This window comes from Saccopteryx bilineata, chromosome 11 (genome assembly GCF_036850765.1).
Source record: "Saccopteryx bilineata isolate mSacBil1 chromosome 11, mSacBil1_pri_phased_curated, whole genome shotgun sequence".
NCBI lineage: Eukaryota > Metazoa > Chordata > Mammalia > Chiroptera > Emballonuridae > Saccopteryx > Saccopteryx bilineata.
Window position 1 is genome coordinate 47,913,040 of NC_089500.1, and position 23,121 is coordinate 47,936,160.

The following is a 23,121-nucleotide window of genomic DNA, read 5'->3' on the forward strand; positions in this document are numbered from 1 at the left end:
GACTTTTTTTGTGTGTGCGCTCAAAGATTAAAAAATAACAGAGGCAAAGAAGTCTTTGGTGCACATGCCGTAATCCCCAAGAGTTAAGGAGGTTCTGTTTGTCTAATGCCCTTGTCACTGTTCAGCTATTGGTCACATGAGACACTCCTTGCCTGCTTCACTGGTGGGACACACATTGTCCCCATAGCAGCAAACTGGTTTTTGTCAGGAAGTAACTGGCCATGGGCAGCTGTGTGTTGACAGGGAACTAATTCACGGTTGTTGTTGTTGTTTTTTTTAATTCTTTTTTTTTTTAACCTAATTTTCCAGTTTTATTGCAAAACCATTTCCAAACAATGGGTTTACCAAACCAGCCTCAGGTTTGGCTGTGTCAGGGGGTCATGTTTCTACTGACTTAACAGAACTTTAACAACTAGGGAGGCTGGAGAGAAGAAGGCTCTTTGGTGTGTAGCTATTTTCATCTCAGATTTCTGCTCAATGTTTTGAACAGGAAGAGACTTAGGATATGATATACTCTCTTATTTAAGGAGTGTGTGCAGGGGCCAACTGGAAAGCAGCGAGTGTTAATGTGTGTGCCCAGAGAAGAGAATGGGAAAGAACATTCTGGAACATTTTACTTTTCATTGATTTGGGATAGGTTAGGTTGCTTTGGGTAACCTTTGCCAAGTAATTGCAGAAAAAGTATCTCCGATTTTCAGTAAATACACAAAATGTGTTCCGTTAGCAGGTCTGCCTACTTACTGTACTGAGATCTGGACTATAAATTACGGATATCGATGCTATGCTGAGATCATCTCTTTTGAGTGTCTGCACCTCTGGTTGATCTGGAGGAGAGTCCCATTTACAATTCAGTGTATTGTGCCAGTGGTGGCATCGATGTCTAAATTTTACCTCCAATTTTTGCATTTTGGGGGAATCAAGAGCAGACTCTATACCTACAAATTCTCCCCTGCATACCAAAATAACTACATATAAATTAGCACATTAGATGTCCAGTGAAAATGTAGGCAGGAGGCAGCAACAGATTATTTTCACTTAAGTAGAATACTGAGAAAAGCAATTATTACAACATACAGAGTTCAAGTTAATCCTTATATTTGCTGTGAGTAAGTACCTTTAAGAAGATTTGGTCATTGAATATCAACAGGTAAGCTCATTTGAAGTTTCTACGTGTGTGAAACTAATCTTACATGACCACACACTTTGTGTGCTTGGTAAACAGAAGGTTGAAAGAACAAATCTTTGGATTGTTTCTGGCCAGTGGATACTTAGGGCCATCAATACGGTCCAGGAACTAGAGAGTGCTTGTCTTTTTACAGATACATCACTTCAGCATTCTTGCCTAAGAAATTCATTTTTTCCCTGAATTAACCTCCATACTGCAGTGTTTGAAGTTTTTCCAATAGGCATTACTGTAGCCTGTTGGCTGCTGAGCCTAGTTATCATGACCTACAATTCACTATTCTTTGGCTAAGTCGGGTGAGCTTGAAAAGGTAGAAAAATAACTGTACTAAAATCAAAAGACTTGGGTTATGATCCCGGTTCCCCTACTCCATGTCCATGCCAACTTGACCAAGCCTTAGTTTTCTCATCTGTATGATGAAATAATCATACCAGTCCTTCTCAAAGTTTTTATGCAATTCAAATGAGATACTAGACGGGAATATATTTATAAATCATACAATGTTGTATAAATAAATATGTGGGCCATGTTATTTATGTATGATGAAATTTACACTCTCTTTTCATGTACTTTTTAAAAAAAATTTTTTATTTATTCATTTTAGAGAGGAGAGGGAGAGACAGAGAGACAGAGAGAGAGGAGAGACAGAGAGAGAGAAGGGGGAGGAGCTGGAAGCATCAACTCCCATATGTGCCTTGACCAGGCAAGCCCAGGGTTTCGAACCGGCGATCTCAGCATTTCCAGGTCGACGCTTTATCCACTGTGCCACCACAGGTCAGGCTACACTCTCTTTTCATTAGATTCTATTTGGTGAATGCCACAAGCTTTCTGAGACAAAAAGCCAAACCAAACAAGACACATACATACACCAGCCTTTGAACCTAGGTTTGTGCTTCACACAATAGCTCCAGCTACTATGGATAAGGCCAAAACTCAAAAGATGCTCAGCCCATAGCTCTACTTATTTAATGTGAAGGTTCTTTATTTATATACCCACCTTCAGCCCAGAGTTCAGTCAGACACGCGCTGCCTGGCCAGGAAACTGCTTAGCAACCCAGCCCTCATTCCAGGTCAATTTTAGCTGAGCCATAGATTGCACTATTAGTCTAGGATGGCCAATTCCCTTCCTCCCATGACTAAACATGTTTGGAAAAGTTGTTTTTCTTTGTTACATAACCCAAAGTTCAAACTCCTTTGTTCTTGAGGTCTCTGCCAATGAATAGAAGCTCAAGTTCACTGCCTGCTGTTCAATACTTTTTTGAGTCCCGTTGTAAGAAATAATATTCATGGATGATTGCCTAAAAGATATGAAAAACTTCTATTCCTCTAGATACCCTAAATTGTATCTGCCCATCAAGCCAAACAATCAAAAAGCAGCGGGCTCAGACTGAACTGCTCTGGCCCTGCGGAGAGCGGTTTTTACTGAATTACACCTTGGCAGTATGCCATTGGCTTGCATTGAAAGACATTACAAGAAAGAGTCCTATAAAAGTTGCTAGTGTAGGGATATTGTTGGTATCTCCACTGTATCCCCACATTGAGCCTTTGATGAGACTCAACGGAGAAATTTCCCTTGGCTCTTAGTTTCTGCAAAAGCCTGTTTCTTCTGAGCAACTTGTTTTTCATCACACGGGCACAGCAAAGTTCACATTTCCCTTTTTTCTATGGTATCTGGGAAGCTCAAAGTCAAATTTCTATCCCACTTCTAAGAACTAACTGTACATAACTATATATGAACATCTAACTGTTCCATAGTTTTATATTATTTTTCATCCTTTATATTTTCTATACTTTTTTTAAAAAAGATTTTATTTGTTTATTTTAGAGAGAAGAAAGAGAGGGAGAGAGAAAGACAGAGAGAAGGAGGGAGGAGCAAGAAGCATCAACTCCCATATGTGCCTTGACCAGGGAAGCCCAGGGTTTCGAACTGGTGACCTCAGCATTCCAGTCGATGCTTTACCCACTGCGCCACCACAGGCCAGACTATACTTTCTTTATGTATTGTGTGTTGTTATAAATTCTCCTGAATCTTTTTGAGAACAAGTGTGTATTTAACTCATCAGTTTTGCATAAGGCTCTTCCAGATCATAACCAACTCTTCAAGCCTTGTCTTTTGGCAATTTCTACCACAAATCTGTGATCCAATCACTGATCCTCATCATGCCTTGACTCTGACATGCACTTTCACTTTGTTCTGCGTTAGCCTACATAAGTCCCCCTGCCTGAAACACCCTTTGGCTGTCTCTTAGCCAAAGGAAATCCTGGCAGAATAGTTCCTGTCTCTATTACTATGTAGCTTTTATCCATATCACCACTATAACACTTGCATTCTAATAGACTATGTACACATCTGTGTCCTCTACTAGATCAGAAACTCCTGGAAGGAAAGGCCATTTGCACTTATCTTTGTATCTCCAGTTCTAACAACAGTTCTAGATATGTATACAACAGGAGGTGCTCAACAATGTCTGTAAAATTGAGGAAATGAATACTTTTTTTTTTTTTTTTTTAAGTAAGAGGAGGAAAGATAGACTTCTGCATGCATTCTGGCTGGGATCCATTTGCTAACCTCCATCTGGGGCTGATGTTTGAATCAACCAAGCTATTCTCAGCTTCTGAGGCTGATGCTTGAACTAACTGAGCCACTGGCTGCAAGAGGGGAAGAGAGAGAGAAAGGGGAGAGGAAAGAGAAGAGAAGCAGATGGTCACTTCTCCTGTGTGCCCCGACCGGGGATAGAACCCAGGATGTCCACATGCTGGGGCCGACGCTCTATCCACTGAACCAACCAGTCAGGGCCATAAATGAATACTTCTGTTCCAGCACTAGCACACCAGTAACAAGCGACCCTTGAGATGCTTGTTACCAAGGTTGATAATGAAATGATTTTTAATAATTGTGCAGGCTTCCTGACAGTGGTTGCTGGAGGCACAGGTGCAGATGATGGTATCTTCCAGCATTTGGGATACTGGGCCACGTAAGTCCTTCCTCAGAGCAGACCCCGATCCCCACACTTCCTTTAGGGACAGAAATATTGGAATGCTTCCCTCACCTCCCAAAACAGCTGCCTATGGCATTTTGAGAGCTTGTTTGGAGGTTCTAGCCAGGGAGTGCAGCTACTCATATACCCTTGACCGAAGAATGGTCCTCTCCTCTGTTAGGGAAGGTCATCCTCTTCTACTGAGCGCACAGCTTCGGGAGGGATGCACAAGGAGTGGTGAGGGAGAAAGGGGACACCCGCCTAGCCAGCCAGATCAGCCGAACCAACCCTGGCGATCAATGGGTTGATAGATGTCGCGGTCAGATCACACTCACATCCTGCCTATGGCTTTTTGTATGCGGCCAGTTCCAGATATTTGCCATTGATTGCAGCTAATACCAGAAGATAAATCAAGTAAATGAAGCCAGAAACATAAAAAGGTGCACCTGATTCAGTTTTGTGATTCCACAGGACAGAGGAGAGGGACTCAGCAAGTGGAGGTGGGAGGCAATCTAGTATCCTTGGGGGCATGGAGAATGTAAACATACATGTGTGCCGAGGAAAGTTAACACCAGAAACCAATTATTCAACTTCCCAAACACTGGGGTGAAAATGATGCTACCACAGCCTCCCTTGTTCTTGCACTGTCAGCACAGTGTTTCCCATTTGTCCAAGAATCCAAAATCTCCATTAGATGATGAAATAGAACACAAAAGTAGCATCAGTGTTTACAAAGGAATATTGCACCTACACATATTCAAAAGGCTTTGTAGAGCAATGTTCAATATGGTAACCAGTAACTTTCTACCTTGAAGGTTTTCTGTTTTTCCTCTTGCTTTGGTGTTTCCTTGAAATCTTACAGTAAAACTAATGAGACTATTACTGTTTCACAGGAAGACCATTGAACCCAACACCTCAATTTTACAAATGCACGAGAGGAGGCCCCGTCTGATATGATGGCTTGTCCAAGGCTACACAATAAACTGGCAGGAGAACCAATACTTGACTCTCAGCCCACTGGTCCTCCCAGGAGATCAAGCCAGCTGCCTCTTCACAGTCATCAAACACAGACTAAGTACAAACAACCAGAAGCTCCTGAGGGAATAAGCTAGTCCACTTGTTTCCACATTGATGCCAACTCAATAAACCAACAACAAAAACAGCTTATATTGAAAGCTAACAGACTCAGTTAACGGCTTGAGCCAGTGATTAATGGGTACCGAGACTAAGGGTCAAAGAGATATTATGTCTTCAAGCCTTGGCATCTGGGATTGGATCGACAAACACTCTCAGAAATCTAGGGCTCAGGCCTCCCGCTCTGCTGACAAATGTGTTATATATGTCACTTGGCAACTGGGACATGGTGTGGATTTGCAAAAAAAACACTCAGGATTTCTGCAGTTGAGTTGGGAGGGCACAGGGCCCTACAAACTGTTCACAGTTCAGCTGGGAGTGTCACAAGGAAGACAAGAGTGTTGGTGCCCTGTATTTCCATTCTGGCATAACATCCCATTTTCAGGGGCCAAGTGTGTCCATTACCCTGAGCACATACAGCACCAGGGAAAGGCTCGTCAGAGCGTGTATCAACTCAACCACAGAAAGAGCACTAGATGTATTTCAGTTTCTGATTGCCTTTCTTAAACAATAAAAACATGGATAATAATCCTTCCCAGAAATATGTGAGGTTAAAAGTTTAATCTGAGTTCACAGCATACACATTCCAAGGGGGCACTGTACTTGGGGAAATTACTCACCTAGAGTTTATATAAGTTCCGAGGCGATTAGAGTCAGCCGACAAATTGGAGCCAGAACACGTTTACATTTAAGGCTTAAAAATGTAGATTCCTTTTACAGAAAGAAAGAAGGGGTGGAGGGGAATCACCCACCACCCAATGTTTCTTGTTAAGGGACCAGACCCGATTGTCAGTCCATCATCTCGAAGAGTGTGGAAGATGCCAGTACACGATCCCCTGTCCGTCCCTCTTGAAAAGCACATGTCACATCTGCTTGCTATCAGCATTTATCTCGCAGCGTGCGTCTGACTCATTTGGAAAACTCAAAGCACATGTTTATCCCTGCTGAGGAACCAGCCATTACCGCGCGGTTTACAGGCCCTCTGCAATCCAGAGCACGCTGCAGCGGAGTGCATGGCCAACAGCTGCGGCGCTGGTCCGGGCCCTCGCACTGCTTGGTTTGATGACTCTGCTACCAGCTTTGTCAAGGGAAATGACATCCCCTTCAGCCTCCAGTGAGCTCTCTTGTCACATCCCCCTGCCTGAGTCACAACTAAGGCTTCTCCTTCTTAGTCAGGGTAGGTGAGAACCCCAAAGCCAGTGTGTTTGGGAAGGAGTGACAGCAGGTAACGGATGAGAAACACATGGCTTGTCCATTTCTGGAAACAAATGGCACGTGTGCAACAACTCAAGTAGTCTTGGTCACAAAATAAAATCGATGTGCTCTTTTCTTCTTCTAGACCCCTGCAGTCTCTGGGATGGATCTTGGTGATTGCAACTCATTTTTCACAACGGGCTTCTCTCCATCTCCTAATCTTATTTCCATTGGTTTCTCTAACAACACTGAAGGTGACTACACATGAACTACTTTACCTGGGTCCTAGTTGAAGAGTGAAAATTCATCCGACTTGGCGTTTTGTCTGATGGATTATTTTTCTGCTTTTAGCTCTATTCTGCCAAAATTTACAGCAGGCCATGGCCACGGCAGGTCAGCATAGGTGCCTTTGCGTGACTTAGTAAAAGGTGCCCCCTCCAGGAGGATCAGCCCTTCTGGGAAACTTTCTGCAGAGCTAAAATAAACCTGCACAACTAAATGCTGCAGGCCTGGCAAGATCTCACGCACCTTCCTTCCCGGAAACCTTGGAAAGCAATGGAAACTCTATATTTTATCAGCCTTAACGGGAAAAGATCACACGAGGGTGATTAAATACAAGAGGATAAGGTTCAAATCCAAACCTGCCGCACACCTCTGAGTTCTCAGGTTAAACTACGCACAAGGCTAGACGGGGAGGCTGGCACCTGTTCCCAGCGGGCCTCCGTTTGGCCAGATGACCTTGGAATACTCAGATTGCTCTAGAACTTGTTCCTTTGGTGAGTTTGTGTCTACTTTCCTTGGATAGTTCCTAAGATCTACATATCTCTGAAAAGAGAGGGAAACTTCCTATCCTCCTTCTAGTTTGTACGGTATGTTCTCTAAGTTTTTTACTTCACACATTAGCCTCTATCACCCCTCAGACTTTGTTTGCAAGCAGGCCTGTCCTCCGAGGCCATGGCTACCTTTGAAGTTGCCACCAACCTTTGACCATAAAGCTTAGTAGATGCTATTTCCTACAGCAGTGAGTTCCAAGAACTTGGAACATATATCCCCACAATTTTCTTATTTTATTTATTCTTTGTTAACATATACATTATCTACAAAGGATGCCATCATTATTTAGTTTGTTCAAAGCATAAAATATCTAATGAGATTTATCATAACAATTTTACATGTACATTTTCATCCATATTTCCCAGTGACATTTTAATAATTTTGAAGGGTTTTTTGTTTGTTTTGGGCCAGCTGCTTTGCACATCAAATTAGACTGTCACTGTTGTTGCCCTGTAACAATGTCACCTTGTAATGTGGCCTGAAAACACTTTGCATAGGAGTAGCAGAAGTGTGACCACTTCCGTTTTGTTTGGTTTTCTTGGGGACTATATTGTTTGAGTGCTACCTTTAATCCATGGCTTCCTTTTTTCTTTTTCTTTTTTTTCTTCTTTTTTTTATTTATTGATTTTTAGAGAGAGAGAGAGAGAGGGAAGGGGGAGGAGCAGGAAGCATCAACTCCCATATGTGCCTTGACCAGGCAAGCTCAAGGTTTCGAACCGGCAACCTCAGTGTTCCAGGTCGACGCTTTATCCCACTGCGTCACCACAGGTCAGGCAATCCATGGCTTCTTTATAGGACTCTTTTTTAAGCCACATGTGCATTTTGTGATAGTTAAAATTAGGTAACACACTGGTAGTCCACTTAACCAGTAATAAGAAAACCAGGCAAGAACCCTCTCTGCCTCTGGATTTAGAATGTGGGGACAAAAGACTGAAGGCTGACCATTCATTCACTTAGGGTCAATACCATGCCTCCAGTCAGGAGAAAATGCAGAGGGTTTCAGGGCTGCCAGAAACAAATGATAGTTTCACAGCTGATTCTACATCTATATTATTTCTGGTTTAGAGCACTTTCTAACAAGACAGGGGAAGTTACAGATACTAAATATGTCCAAATGCATTAAATGCCTCCACTGGGAAGTAGGTAAGGAAATGACCTAACTTTTTAGGGTTAAAAAAAAAATAGAGCCTGTCTTCACACTGCTTTCCTCCACGGGCGCTCAGGAAAGCCTGGGAACTCCAGCAGGGCACAGGGAGACTGCCTCTGCCGCTGGCCCGCACCTGCTCTCAGTCAGCAAGAGCTACAATCCCAATACTTCAGTAAGAGATTTTAGTACTCCATTCTGGGTTTGAAAAAATTAGAGCTACTACATACACTTTCAATTTCAAGGGTCACGGTTTCTAGTTTTAGAGGAATGTTGCTACTTTATCCAAGCCAAGCAGTCAAGATGAAAGGAACTACCCTGGATGGATAGCTCAGTTGGCTAGAACTTCATCCCGAAGTGCAGAGGTTGCTGGTTTGATCCCTGGTCTGGGCACAAACAGGAATAGAGATATGTTCCTCTCTCTCTCTCTCTCTCTCTCTCTCTCTCTCTTTCTCTCTCATCTCTCACTCTCTCTAAAATCAATAAATTAAAAGAAGAAAAAAAAAAGATGAAAGGAAATGGCCCTTTCCACCCACTTCTATGGTGAAAACATATGGATTTCTCTGGGGTTGCCAGTGAAGACTTTTCTCCGACACTTGAAAACAAACAGTGGCTCTTCCAACCCCTTCTGTGCATGAGCTGCGCTGTGAGGGGAGAAGCGGCTCTGCACAGTCTGTTGCCCTGGTGTTGGGAGCGGGGGCTGGGGAAGGGTGGGCGGCTGGCTGTAGCTAGGCCAACTGGAGGCAAATCTCATGGATGGGAAAAGAGGTTTCAAACTGAAAGAGTTAGAGAAGCTAGTTCATCATAAATTAACTGTAAGTTGCTTATACACTAAACTATCTGACTCAGTGGTATCCATTATAAAGTTCAAAATCAATAATTATACAAAGAACATGAAGAAAACTGACATTGAAGCCAGCTGGAAGTGTGGATTGAGACATATGAAATCTCCAGGTTTTCCTGGGGAGGAATATGTGACCCAACAGCTTTGATACATGCTGCCTCTTTCCTTGCTATTTGGAGGTGTTTATATACTAATTCTAAGTGCCCATGGACTTAAATAACACAAAGGAAAGAAGGAATTAAAAGCCGGTCTGTATGCAGTATCCAGACCAAAATCCTAACCTAAACATATCCAAATTCCTTTGATCTTGTTATCAATTTAAGACAACAGAATAGGTCCAAATAATGCCAAGCATTTCAGGGCCACCCAGGGCCACCAGGCTATTTTATCAGCAGCTTAAGGCACTGTTTATAAAAAGCAAAACCAACCAAACAAACCAACAAAAACAACACAAAAACTCCAAACCTGAAACGCCATCCTACAAAATGCACAATGAAATGGGAGGTTGAAAATATTTTCTACCCTTCTAGTCTCAGGCCAAGCAGCTATTTGACGGACTGAACTGCAGATGATTGGAGGATGGGGGCAGGGAACCACCAGCATTAGAGACCTGGGGTGTGGGGCAGGGAAGTGGCCAGGAGAGTGGCTCACTCGAAAGGGTACTTTTCCTCAGTCCCTGGTGGGTAGCTCTATACCCCTGCATGGCCTGCATGGGCTCCTTCTGCAAGCCAAAGTCCTTTCTTGTCAAACCGGCCAAATGGCAGGCCAAGCTCTGCCGTCCCGTGTCATCTCATCACTAAATGTACTCGTAGATTTAGCAAATATTTACTGAACTCCTCCTAAGGCTCAGACCCTGGGATACATGAATCAAACACACATGGCCTCTACCTTCATTTCAAGCTTTCTCTAAGTCTCTCTGACAGGCTGTTTGCTTGAGTTTTAATTCTGGTTAAAATGCGGAAGCTGTGGGACAGAACTGGACTTTGTGCTGTTAGCAGTTGTGGGTTAAGTAGCATTTTTAACTTCAGGCTGAGGCTGAAAGCTCAGAAGGATCCGGTCCCCACTCCAGACCAGGGCAGATGTGTGGTGAGAATCATGGTGGAGCACTTGGGAAATTAATTCTCATCTGTTTTACAGTTTGCTTGGGGCTAGCCCAACCTATAACAGACCCCATCCTTGGCTCACTCCTTAGACAGCCCTTGTTAAAGGGTGCCTTTGGGGTGACTGGAGGGGCTCTATTTATTCAGAATCTACAGAAAGTCCCAGTACACAGCTTTAGCAAGAACCCCAAGCTTTCTCTTAATATAAATAGCTCACCCTTTTCCTCTCCATCTGTGTCCCCAGTGCAGGTCTGTCAGTAGCACTAGCGAGAAATAAAACTGCAAAAATACAGTGGCCAGTGGGTACCCAGAAGATGGAAGAGGCTCAGAGAAAGCCTAACCTGGAAAATCTCTAGGTACTAGAAAGAGAAGCCCTGCTGTCCTCAACAAGGGGAGCAACTTTTAGTCTAAATCATGCCAACTGTGCGTTCAACAGTTTACAGGAGAAATAGGTCATTTTTGTCTGTCATAAGTTCGTGCACTTAGAATGACCAGTAATGTATACTTAAACATGTAATAAAACTTAAGGAAAAAGAGGGTCCAGGGAGTGCAGGGGAAGTGAGCTATTACTCCTCCGGCATGGAAAGGCCATTGTGTTTCATGTATGATTTGACCATGCTTCAGGAAAGCAATTTTGGCTTTAAATGGCACATTTCCTTTCTTCTTTATTAGGCTTCTTGAAGGGTTATTTCACCCCAGGTACTTTCTTACACTGAGTAGTATTCCAGCTGTATCGTGCAAACCCTGTCAGAGATCTTGCAGAGGTCTCCGTAACACTTGGCATGTCACTAATTGTCAACAACTGGCATGCTGAGGTTCTGGAATGCTGAGATGCATACTTGAATCTGTGATAGATGTTTATAACTGTTGGAAGGTGTCTTCAATCATCGCAGAAATGTCTGAGCACCCAGCCGACAGTTGTGCAATGTAAGACATGACTGTGTTTTTTAAGATGGGCACTTGTGCAATTATTTATTATTGTTCTGGTAACATTTACTATTTTTGAGGGTTTGTTGTTTTGTTTTAAGATATAACAATTTGAGGTTTTTTCTTTTTTTTAAGAAGTAGCCCAAACCTTCTTTCCCTCAGTTTTGGAGCAAGGCAGCATTTGGGAACATGTGGTACTTCTTTAAGCTTCCTGAAAAAGAAACTTTCCTATTTGTTAAAATGCATTCTTTATAGCTAGTGAAACCAAGACTAGATTAGTTAATGGAATTTTATTTCCTTGGGACTTATCTGCATGGGAACATCAATTTAATTAGAGTCTCTGAAGAACTAATGAAATGGAACTGTCTGGCACATGAATATCTTCCTTTTTTTTTTAAATTTTATTTAGAAAATTAAATTTAACAGGGTGACACTGATCAACAAGAATACATAGGTTTTGCCTGACCAGGCAGGGGCACAGTGGATAGAGCGTCGGACTGGGATGCGGAGGACCCAGGTTCAAGACCCCAAGGTCACCAGCTTGAGCGCGGGCTCATCTGGTTTGAGCAAAGCTGACCAGCTTGGACCCAAGGTTGCTGGCTCAAGCAAGGGGTTACTCGGTCTGTTGAAGGCCCATGGTCAAGGCACATATGAGAAAGCAATCAATGAACAACTAAGGTGTCGCAACAAAAAACTCATGATTGATGCTTCTCATCGCTCTCTGTTCCTGTCTGTCTGTCGCTATCTATCCCTCTCTCTGACTCTGTTAAAAAAAAAAAAAAAAAGAAAGAAAGAAAAACTAAGGATTTAAATTCCATACTGCCATTTCTTTAAAAAAAAAAAAGAATACATAGGTTTCAGGTAAACATTTTTATAGCACTGAACTGTTGATTATATTGTATACCCATCATCTAAATTCAAATCATTTCTGTCACCTTATATTTGTCCCTCTTAATGCCCTTTCCTCCACACTCCCATCCCCATGGTAACCACTTCACTTTAATCTATGTCCATGAGTTTCAGTTTTATATTCCACCGATATATGAAATCATACAGTTCTTAGCTTTTCCTGATTTACTTATTTCATTCAGTATAATGTTCTCAAGGTCCATCCATGTTGTAAATAGCACTATGTCATAATTTTTTATGGCTGAGTAGTATTCTATTGTATATATGTACCACATCTTCTTTATCCAGTCCTCTATTGGGGACATTTTGGTTGTTTCCATGTCTTGACCATTGTGAATAATGCTGTGATGAACATGGAGATGCATGTGTCTTTACATATCAATGTTTTCAAGCTTGTGAGGTAGATACCCAGTAGAGGGATTGCAGGGTCATATGGTTTTTCTATTCCAAATTTTTTTTTTTTTGTATTTTTCTGAAGCTGGAAACGGGGAGGCAGTCAGACAGACTCCCGCATGCGCCCGACCGGGATCCACCCGGCACGCCCATCAGGGGGCGATGCTCTGCCCATCCGGGGCGTCGCTCTGTCGTGACCAGAGCCACTCTAGCGCCTGGGGCAGAGGCCAAGGAGCCATCCCCAGCGCCCGGGCCATCTTTTACTCCAATGGAGGCTCGGCTGCAGGAGGGGAAGAGAGACAGAGAGAAAGGAGAGGGGGAGGGGTGGAGAAGCAGATGGGCGCCTCTCCTGTGTGCCCTGGCCGGGAATCGAACCCAGGACTTCCGCACGTCAGGCCGACACTCTACCACTGAGCCAACCAGCCAGGGCCTATTCCAAATTTTTTGAGGAACCACCATACTCTCTTCTGTACTGGTAGCACTAACTTGCATTCCCACCAGCAGTGAATTAGGGTTCCTTTTTTTCCACAGCCTCCCAACATTTGTTATTACCTGTCTGGTTGATAATAGCCAATCTAACAGGTGTGAGGTGGTATATCTCATTGTAATTTTGGTTTGCATTTCTCGAAGAGCCGGTGAAAATGAGCATCTTTTCATATATCTATTGGCCATTTGTATGTTCTTTTGAGAGGAGTGTCTGTTCAGGTCCTTTCCTCATTTCTTAATTGGATTGTTTGCTTGTTTGTTGCTGAGCTTTGTGAGTTCTTTATATATTTTGGATATTAACCCCTTATTGGAGCTGTTGTTTGCAAATATCATCTCCCATTTAGTTGGCTGCTGATTTGTTTTGTTGTCAGTTTCTTTTGCTGTGCAGAAGCTTTTTAGTTTGATGTAGTTCCATTCACTTATTTTTACCTTTACTTCCCTTGCCTTTGGGGTCAAATTTATAAATTATCCTCTACAGCCAAGGTCCATGAGTTTAGTACCTATGTTTTCTTCTATGTAATTTATTGTTTCAGATCTTATATTTATGTCTTTGATCCATTTTTAATTTTTTTTTTTTCAGGAGGACAAAGTGTCAAGTTTCATTCTTTTGCATGTGGCTTTCCAATTATCCCAGCACCATTTATTGAAGAGGCTTTCTTTCACCATTGTTAGTTTTTGGCTCCTTTGTCAAAGATGATTTGTCCGTATATATGTGGACAAATAATATTTGAATATATTTCATTCCTTTTCCTCCGGATTGCTTTGGTTAATCCTGGTTTTATATGGTTCCATACAAACCTGGTAATTTTTTGTTCTATTTCTTTAAAAAAGTGACATTGGGATTTTGATAGGGATTGCATTAAGTTTTTGTACTGCTTTGGGTAATATGGCCATTTTAACTATGCTAATTCTTCCAATCCATGAACATGGAATATTTTTCCATTTCATTGTGTCTTCTTCAATTTCTTTCAATAATGTTTTGTAGTTTTCAGTATATACGTACTTCACATCCTTTGTTAAATTGATTCCTAGGCATTTTTTCTGTTGTGGTTGCAATTGTAAAACGAATTGGTTTGTTTTTTTTTTAAGTTCATTTTCTGAAGTTTCATTGTTGGCGTATAAAAAAGCAATAGACTTTCATATATTGATTTCGTATTTTATGGTGTTAGTGTATTGCTTTATTGTTTCTAATAGTTTCTGGCAAAGTCCTTGGGGGTTTTCTATATAGAGGGTCATGTCATCTTCAAAAAGTAGTATCTTTACTTCTTCTTTCACGATATTGATGCCTTTTATTTCTTTCTCTTGCCTGATCGCTCTGGCTAAAACTTCCAGAACTACATTGAATAAGAGTGAAGAGATTGGGCAGCCTTGTCTTATTACTAATTTTAGAGAAAAAGCCTTCATTTTTTCCACCACTTAGTAAGCTGATGGTTTGTCGTACATGGCCTTTATTATGTTGAGGTACTTTTCTTCTATTCTGATTTTATCAAGTATTTTAAACATAAAGGGATGTTGTATCTTATTGAATGCCTTTTCTGTGTCTATTCATAAGATCATATGATTTTTTTGTATTTTTCTGAAGTGAGAAGTGGGGGGTGGCAGATAGACAGACTCTCACATGCACCCTACCAGGATCCACCTGGCAAACCCACCAGGGGGCGAGCTTGGCCCATCTGCGGCATTGCTCTGCTGTAACCGGAGCCATTCTAGCGCCTGAGGCAGAGGCCATGGAACCATCTTCAGCGCCCAGGCCAACTTTGCTCCCATGGAGCCTTGGCTGTGGGAGGAGAAGAGAGAGATAGAGAGAAAGGAGAGGGGGAAGGGTAGAAAAGCAGATGGGTGCTTCTCTGGTGTGCCCTGGCCAGGAATCAAACTCAGGACTTCCACACACTGGGCTGATGCTCTACCGCTGAACAAACTGGCCAGGGCCAATCATATAATTTTGGTTCCTTGTTTTGTTGTTGTAGTGTATTATGTTGATTGATTTGCATATGTTGAACCATACTTGTGCTCCTGGAATAAATCCCACTTGATCGTGATGTATTAGTTTTTAATGTGTTGTTGCATTTAATTTGCTAGTATTTTGTTTAAAATTTTTACATCTGTATTCATTAGTGATATTGGCCTATAGTTTTCTGTTGTTCTTGCCAGGTTTTGGTATGAGGGTTATGTAGGCCTCATAAAATGTGTTAGGGAGTACTGCTTCTTCCTCAATTTTTTGGAAGACTTGAGAAGGATAGGTACCAAATCTTCTATGAATGTTTGGGAGAATTCACTAGTGTAGCAATCTGGTCTTGGACTTTTATTTTTGGGAGGTTTTAATAGTTGTTTCTATTTCCTTACTGCTTATAGGTCTATTTAAGTTTTTTACTTCTTTGTGACTCAGTCTAGGAAGAGTGTATATATCTAGTAATTAATCCATTTCCTCTAGGTTGTTGAATTTGGTGACATATAGTTTTTCATAATATTTGACTATGATCCTTTGTATATCTATACAATGTCTGTGGTAATTTATTCTCTTCCATTTTGGATTTTGTTTATATGAGTCCTTTCTCTTTTTTCCTTATTGAGTCTAACCAGGGGTTTGTCAATTTTATTGATCTTTTTAAAGAACTAGCTCTTTGTTGTATTAATATTTTCTATAGTATTTTTGTTCTCTATTTCATTTAATTTTGCTCTAATTTTTACTATATTCCTTCTTCTGACTTTGGGCTGCCTTCTTCTTTTTCTAGTTCCTTAAGATGTGATGTTATATTTTTTACTTGGAATCTTTTGTTTCTTGATATAAGCCTGTAATGATATAAATTTTCCTCTTATTACTGCTTTCGCTGCATCCCAGAATTTTTGATATGTTGTGCTGTTATTTTCATTTGTGTGTGTGTGTGTATCTTTTGATCTCTAATTTTATTTCTTATTTGACACAGTCACTTTTTAAAAGTATATTGTTTAATCTCCACATTTTTGTGGGTTTCTTTACTTCCTTTATACAGTTTAATTCAAATTTCAAAGCCTTATAATCAGAAAATATGCTTGGTATAATTTCAATCTTCCTGAATTTGTTGATGTTAGTTTTGTGGCTCAACATATAGTCTATCCTTGAGAATGTTCCATCTACACTGGAGAAGAATATATAATGTGACGTTTTGGGATGAAATGTTCTGTAAATATCTATTATGGCCATTAGGTCCACAGTGTTATTTAAGGCCAATGTTTCTTTATTGATTTTGTTTGGATGATCTATCTAAAGCCATCAATGGTGTGTTGAAATCTTCAAGTATGATTGTGTTTTTCTGCTTCTGTTTTTAGATCAGTTAGTAGATGTCTTATATATTTTGGTGCTCCCTGGTTTGGTGCATATATATTAATTAGTGTTACATCTTCTTGATACAATGTCCCTTTTATCATTATGAGATGTCTATCTTTGTTGTCTTGAAGTCAGCATTGTCAGATATAAGTATGGCTACACCTGCTTTCCTTTGGATATTATTTTTTTGGAGACTCGTTTTCTAACCTTTCACTTTGAGAGTACATTTGTCCTTGCAGCTTAGATGCATCTCTTGAGGCAGAATATGGTTGTGGTTTGTTTTTTGATAAAATCTACTACTCTGTGCCTCTTTATTAGTGAGTTCAGTCCATTTACATTTAGTATAATTGTTGACACTTGAGGATTTCCTATAGCCATTTTACGTTTTGTTTTCTGGTGGCTCTGTTTCTTATTTTGTTCTTCTCTTTTTTCTCAGTTGTTTTTTTTGTTTGGTGGTATTCCATACTTCTTTCTTTCTTTCTTTCTTTCTTTCTTTCTTTCTTTCTTTCTTTCTTTCTTTCTTTCTTTTTAAGCTGTGTGTTTCAGTAGTGTATTTTATGTGGGTGGTTACCATAAGATTATTAAGATAAAAATATTCATATGTACAAGAGTCCTTTGTCTTATGAGTGTTTCTGCACTCCATCCTCCTTTGCTACTGTAAATCTTTATCCTCTTCCCTTTTATGTTATTGTTGTCACAGATTATCCTTTTTTTAATTGTGACTTTGTTGGAGTTTTACTTAGTTTTGATTTGTTTTGTTCTCTGTATCTGGTCAAATAATGCCCTTGAGTATTTCCTGCAGTGTGGATTTTCTGGTGATAAATTTCTTCAGCTTCTGTATGTCTGTAAAAGTTTTTATTTCTCCTACATATTTGAAGGATAACTTGGATGGATATAATATTCCTGGCCGGTAATTCCTCTCTTTTATTATTTTGAATGTTTGGGTCCACTCTCTTTTGGCTTGTCGAATTCCTGCTGAGAAGTTTGATGATAACCTAACGGGCTTTCCTTTATATGTTATGTTCTTCTTTTACTTAGCTGCCTGGTGGATTCTATCCTTGTCAATGGCTTTTGACAATTTTATTATAATGTGCCTTGGAGTAGGTCTGTCTGGGCTGTAGAAACTTGGCATTCTTGAATTCAAGACTCTAACTTTTTCTATAGGCTGGGAAGTTCTCATCAATTGTTTGTTTGAATAAGCTCTTCTTTCCTTTCTCCCTCTCTTCTTCTTCTGATATACCCATTATTCTTATATTACTCTTTCTGATGGAGTCAGACAATTCTTGTAGAGCTCTCTGTTTTTTTAATTCGTGTCTACCCTCTTTTTGTAGCATCTCTAGTTGCCTGTCTTTGATGTCAGGTAACTTTGATGTCTCTGGTTCTTTCCTCTATCTGGCTTGTTTTATTAGCCAAACTTGCTACTTCAGTTTTTAATTCATGTATTGAGTTCTTCATCTCTGTTTTTAAAGTTTCAATCTCCCTCATGAGTGTTAATTTTGTTTCCTGAGCTCATTATGTTTCCTAAATGTGTCTTCCTAAATGTGTCTTCTCACATTTTATGGGAGTATTTTCAGAACTTCAATTTTGAATTCTCTATCATTTACCTCCAAGGTTTCCATGTGATTGAGATATTTTTCTGGAGATTTTTCATTTTCTTTCTGCACTATATCTCTGTCTTGTGCAGCCATGATATTTGATTTCTTCTTCCTTGATGGCATTTGTGATTGATGTTAAGAACCCTAACAAAAAACAACTAAAGAAGTAAATACTTAAAAAAATACAATAAACAATATTAAAATCTAAAAATTATGTGAAGTAAAAAAAAAAACCACAGAAAAAAGATCAAGAACCATAAATAAATAAAATAAAAAACATGACACCCAGAGAAAAATAATGTATTAAAATTAAGGGAAATAAATTTCATAAGAGAGAAAGAGAAAAAAAGAATAGCAGAAAAGAGGATTAAAAAAAGGAAAAATCTATTTTGGTTTTGAGGTTTCTTCCAGTAGGTGTTGCTGTCTTACAAATTTTAGCTTTGTGGAGTTCTTTGGCCATCCTCTGCTGAGATGTTGTTGTCAGCAATGATGCAGGCCTTGCTGCAGATGCACTGGTGGATGGGGAGTGTTGTGAGGGCTTTACGACTTTCCAGCTCGAGCAATGGTGGTCTCAATCTTCCAGGCTCTCCTCCTCACTTCAGTGACCTAGGGACCAAATGTTGAGCACCTCTGTTCTTCAAGGAAGGGAAAGTGGCTCTGGAAAGCCTGCTCTGAGGTTTGTCTTTGCCACTCTTGATACCGTGAGGTGAGGGGTGCAGGATCTAGGAAGCTGGAGGCCAAAGTTTCACTCTCTGTGTCTCTGCCTAGTGCAAGCTGCAGGTAGACATGGGAACACTGGCCATGACCCATGCTCTGGCCACTTTATTTCATGCTTTGCCCCTCTATCTTACTGCTCCTCCTGGCAGGAGACCCAGTCATTCCAGGTTTACCTCTCCGTACACTTCAGACAAAATTCAAACCACCTGAGCTTCCCTCCTCCCTGTAGTCTGGCAGAGAAAAAAATAACAACCAAAAACTCCAGGTCTATCTGCTCCCCAGAGCTGATGATTTTATCTTCTTCCCCCTTTTCAACTCATTTCATCTAGTATATTCAGTGCCTGGATCTTTCAGGGGTGCTTGTGAGATCCACTGGAGTTTCTCCACTGCATTATATTTGTTCAATTTGTTAAAATTTTAAGGGGAGAGATCAGGAGTTCTCTCTCATGCTGCCGTTACTCTGGTGTCATTCTCCAGGAATGTCTTCTGATCATGACCTAACAATTCTCAGATAGAAACGGCACATGCTATTGTCAATACTATTTGCATTCAAGCTTGCTTCAACCTTCTTAATATGTAGGTGTCCAAAATTAGTTACTCATGAGTGAAATAAAATATTTTTATTTGCATAATAGTGCCTCAGATCTGTAACTGTTCATATTGGCTGGTCTTCTAAATAAAACCTCTGTAAAATCTCCAGCAATTCTGTCACTCAAAGCCAAGCAGTTACCTTGGCTTGCTTACAAAAGATTCAATCCTAATTTCAAGGGAAATAGACCAGGTTTTTAAAAATCCAAACAGTTCTTGGCTCCTTAGTTGCTCATGAAAGTACAATTATTATCAACAAAAAAGATACTTTCTAGTTGTCACCAAGGACTTGTCCTCAGTGTTCTGTGATTATCTTGGATGAAAGTCTCTGGGTATATAGGCAGGGCTGGTGCCAGCACTGGCCTGAGATTCACGACACATCCTCTTGGCTTCTCAGCATTCTTGTTTATGAAGTTGGTCTATCTTATCCCTTAGGGACACTCTACCAAGTGCAGTGAGGCCTCGAATATAGTCGCTTTGATCAATGTCACATTAGTGTTGATGAGAAAGAAAATATCGATTCCTGGCCAGGGTCACTGTCTGTGTGGAGTGTGCACATTTTCCCCATCTCTGTGTGAGTTTTCTCCAGTTTCCTCCTACCTCCCAAAGATGTGCACATGATGTTAACTAGAGTGTCTATATTGTCTCAATCTGAGGGAGCGTGGGTGTGTGTGAGTGGCCCTGTGATGGGATTATGTCCTGTCCAGACTGGATTTCTTCTTGCACTCTCAGGTGCCAGGGTAGGGTCCCACCACCTGTGACCCTAAACTGGAATAAGCAGGTTGGAAAATAATGATCTTATATATATGTTTGTATTAATCATTCTTAAATGTATATATAGTTCACATTTCTTACAATGTTTAATATTAAACATTGGAAGAAAATTCCACTTGCAATGTTTTTGAGGTCTTTATTTAGAATTTTGGTGATGCTTTTGTGACCAATAATATGCTATAGTTTCTGAACTCTTTTTCTATCAATTAGCCAATGGTAAAATTGGTTTCCTTATACGTTGTTTTGCATAAAGTCACAGTTTCCAAGAACCTACTGATGATGTTAAGTGAGGATGTATTGTATCTCAAGAGAATATGTTCAACACTTGCTTCATTATAATTCTTAGGAATGTGGCAGTGGCTACATTGTGTTACATGCATCTTTATAGCCAGCTTCAAACCCTGTATCTTCAGGATTCAGGGACAGGCAGGAAGGCTGAAAACCAGATGTGCTACAGGTTAACCTGGAACTCAGAGGACCCGTGAGGGCCTAAACGGGACATGCAGCCTATAGAAGACTTAACATATGGCTTGACAAAGACTCCCATTCTAAGACATTGAGAAGAGTTATACACCGGAAGGTACAATGAAAGCATTCTGAGTCAAACTGTGGAATTACCATGGTTGATGCCTTCCTTACCTGTACAGTGAGTGTCTGGGTATCCTAAACAACCTTCAGAACCCCTCTGGTCTCCTTTGTGTAATTCTGTAATTCTATTCTACTCAGAATTATGCCCTAGCAGACCATGGTAGAGCAAAACTGCAATATAACTATATATGAAAGTGGGTACTTACAACAGTTCACTGTGGCCAGATGACACAAAGTCTAACCAGAAGTGATGTGAGGAGGTGATTCCCCTTGTCTCCTCTACTGCAGTTCAGATGTCTGGCAGAGATCAAAAGATCCAAAATTCCCCTTGTAAAAGGTTCAGCCTTCCCATAATAAAGGGTCTTAGCAGTAGATGAATTAGAGCTATCTCAAGGCTGGTATAACAATCATAACCCAATATGGGTGGCAGTGAAAGTTTGTTGCTTATTTTCAGGTGTATGTTTGGGAGCCTCTTGGTGGGTCAGGGTATGAACAGAAGCAGGATGCACATAAATTGGGCACATATCGATTAAGCAGCCATGGCCTGAGTTAGTGATTTGGGAGATGGTCTGAAGTGTTTCACGGGACATGTCTGACAACGGGACATGTCTGATGGTGTCCATGTTCTTGACACTAAGCCATCTATATTTACTTCCCCTTTAAGGGTTTCTCTGACCTTTAAAAGGGTTTTTTTACTTCCCATCTTAGCATTCAGAAGAATGCTACTCCTACTGAGAGTACTTTTAAATACCTGGTTCTTAAGGACCAGAGTTTAAGAAACAAGGACTAAGAGTTCTGCATAGCCAGCCTATGAAAGACCCTGAAACAAGAAATGCAAGCCAGACTAAGTGGGACAAAACGTGATAGAGAGGTTCTGACTGGACCAGAGCTTGCTGGCTAAGGGCACTGTTAGATTCATGGAGTACTGGGGCTGCCAAAGAGTGTAACTATTGAAGGAACAGGGAGTGCTGCAAAGAGTGTAACTATTGAAGGAACAGTAAGTATTGATATGGCTCCTGTGAGGCTGGGAACAAAGAAGGTCAGAGACCCTTATCAGAAGTTTAGGTTTGAAATTTGCCACTAAGCTAAAACCGGCCCCTGTTGCTATGCTGCATGTGACCTTGCTAGCCACATCTGCTTCTGTACTATGGTTGCTCACTTAGGATATATAAGGGCCTGGCTGTAAGCTCCAGGTGTGGCTTCCGTTTGCAGCTCCTTGTGGGCATGGTGTCTCCGGACATCTTGGGAGTTCGCCTCTGCGCAGGTTAAACTGGCCAATAAAGTAACATCTTAACTCCTGAAAGTCTCCAACGTTTGTTCTCATACCCAGTGGATGCTACAGGCACCAAGTCCTTTTGAGATAGAATTGGCAACGAATCTGTGAACCCACTTGATCTTCATTATGGTTTATTGAGTGTCCATGGGAACAGCAAACTGTATAAAGTCCTTGCTTATCATAGGGTGTGTTTTTATCACTCCTGTGAAAACTCTGTGTCTTCATACCGACCCTGGGTTAAATAAAAACCACACAAGCCTTTTGGGTTTTGTTATAAAGAAATAGCCTGACCAGGCTGTGGCGCAGTGGATAGAATGTTGGCGTGGGATGCTGAGGTCCCAGGTTCAAAACCCTGAGGTCGCCAGCTCATTCGGCTTGAGTGCAGGCTCACCTGGCTTGAGCATGGGGTCACTGGCTTGAGCATGAGATCATAAACATGACCCCATGGTCATAGGCTTGAGCCCAAAGGTTGTTTGTTTGAAGCCCAAGGTCGCTGGCTTGAGCAAGAGGTCGCTAGCTTGGCTGAAGCCCCAGGTCAAGGCATATATAAGAAAGCAATCAATGAACAACTACAAAAGGGCTGCAACTGTGAGTTGATGCTTCTTATCTCTCTCCCTCTTGCTTAAAAAGAAAGAAAGAAAGAAAGAAAGAAAGAAAGAAAGAAAGAAAGAAAGAAAGAAAGAAACATATAAACTGGGTGAACATGAAGTGATTATAAAAGACAAGAGTATGATGGCCAGAGGGGGAAAATCCAGGCTAGCAGAGCCAGTCTGCCACTCCCCACCTCAATACACACAGAATACAGACAGCACTGGATGCGCTAACACCATCAATACACACAGATGCACAAAAGAACAGTGTACGTACTAAGCAAACACTGTTTCATTGGTGGCATTTGTTTTGCTTTTAGTTGACATGTTACAATCCAATTTTCTATAAAAACAACTTTGACTAAAAGCACATCAGTCTAATTCCTTTTGGAAATTTTAACCCAAAAGAAACACAGTTGATTATTACAGCTGTATTGCCATTAGCTAACCAAAGTGGATAGCTGAGGAAACTATCCAGTTCGGGCAAAAGAAAGAGAAAAATTATCCTTTCACATCTAAATTGTCCACGCTGGTCTCCACAGCCAAGTTCACCAGGTCAATGG

At 40.9% G+C, this 23,121-nt stretch overlaps 1 protein-coding gene and 1 non-coding gene across 2 annotated transcripts in view; both read right to left on the reverse strand.

Moving 5' to 3' along the window:
* Positions 1-23,121, reverse strand: part of COLEC12 (collectin subfamily member 12) — a 274,994-nt gene that overhangs the window by 101,848 nt on the left and 150,025 nt on the right. The gene's annotated exons all lie outside the window — the stretch shown is intronic.
* Positions 12,995-13,070, reverse strand: TRNAV-GAC (transfer RNA valine (anticodon GAC)). The gene has a single exon. It is a non-coding gene; the product is annotated as a tRNA-Val (tRNA).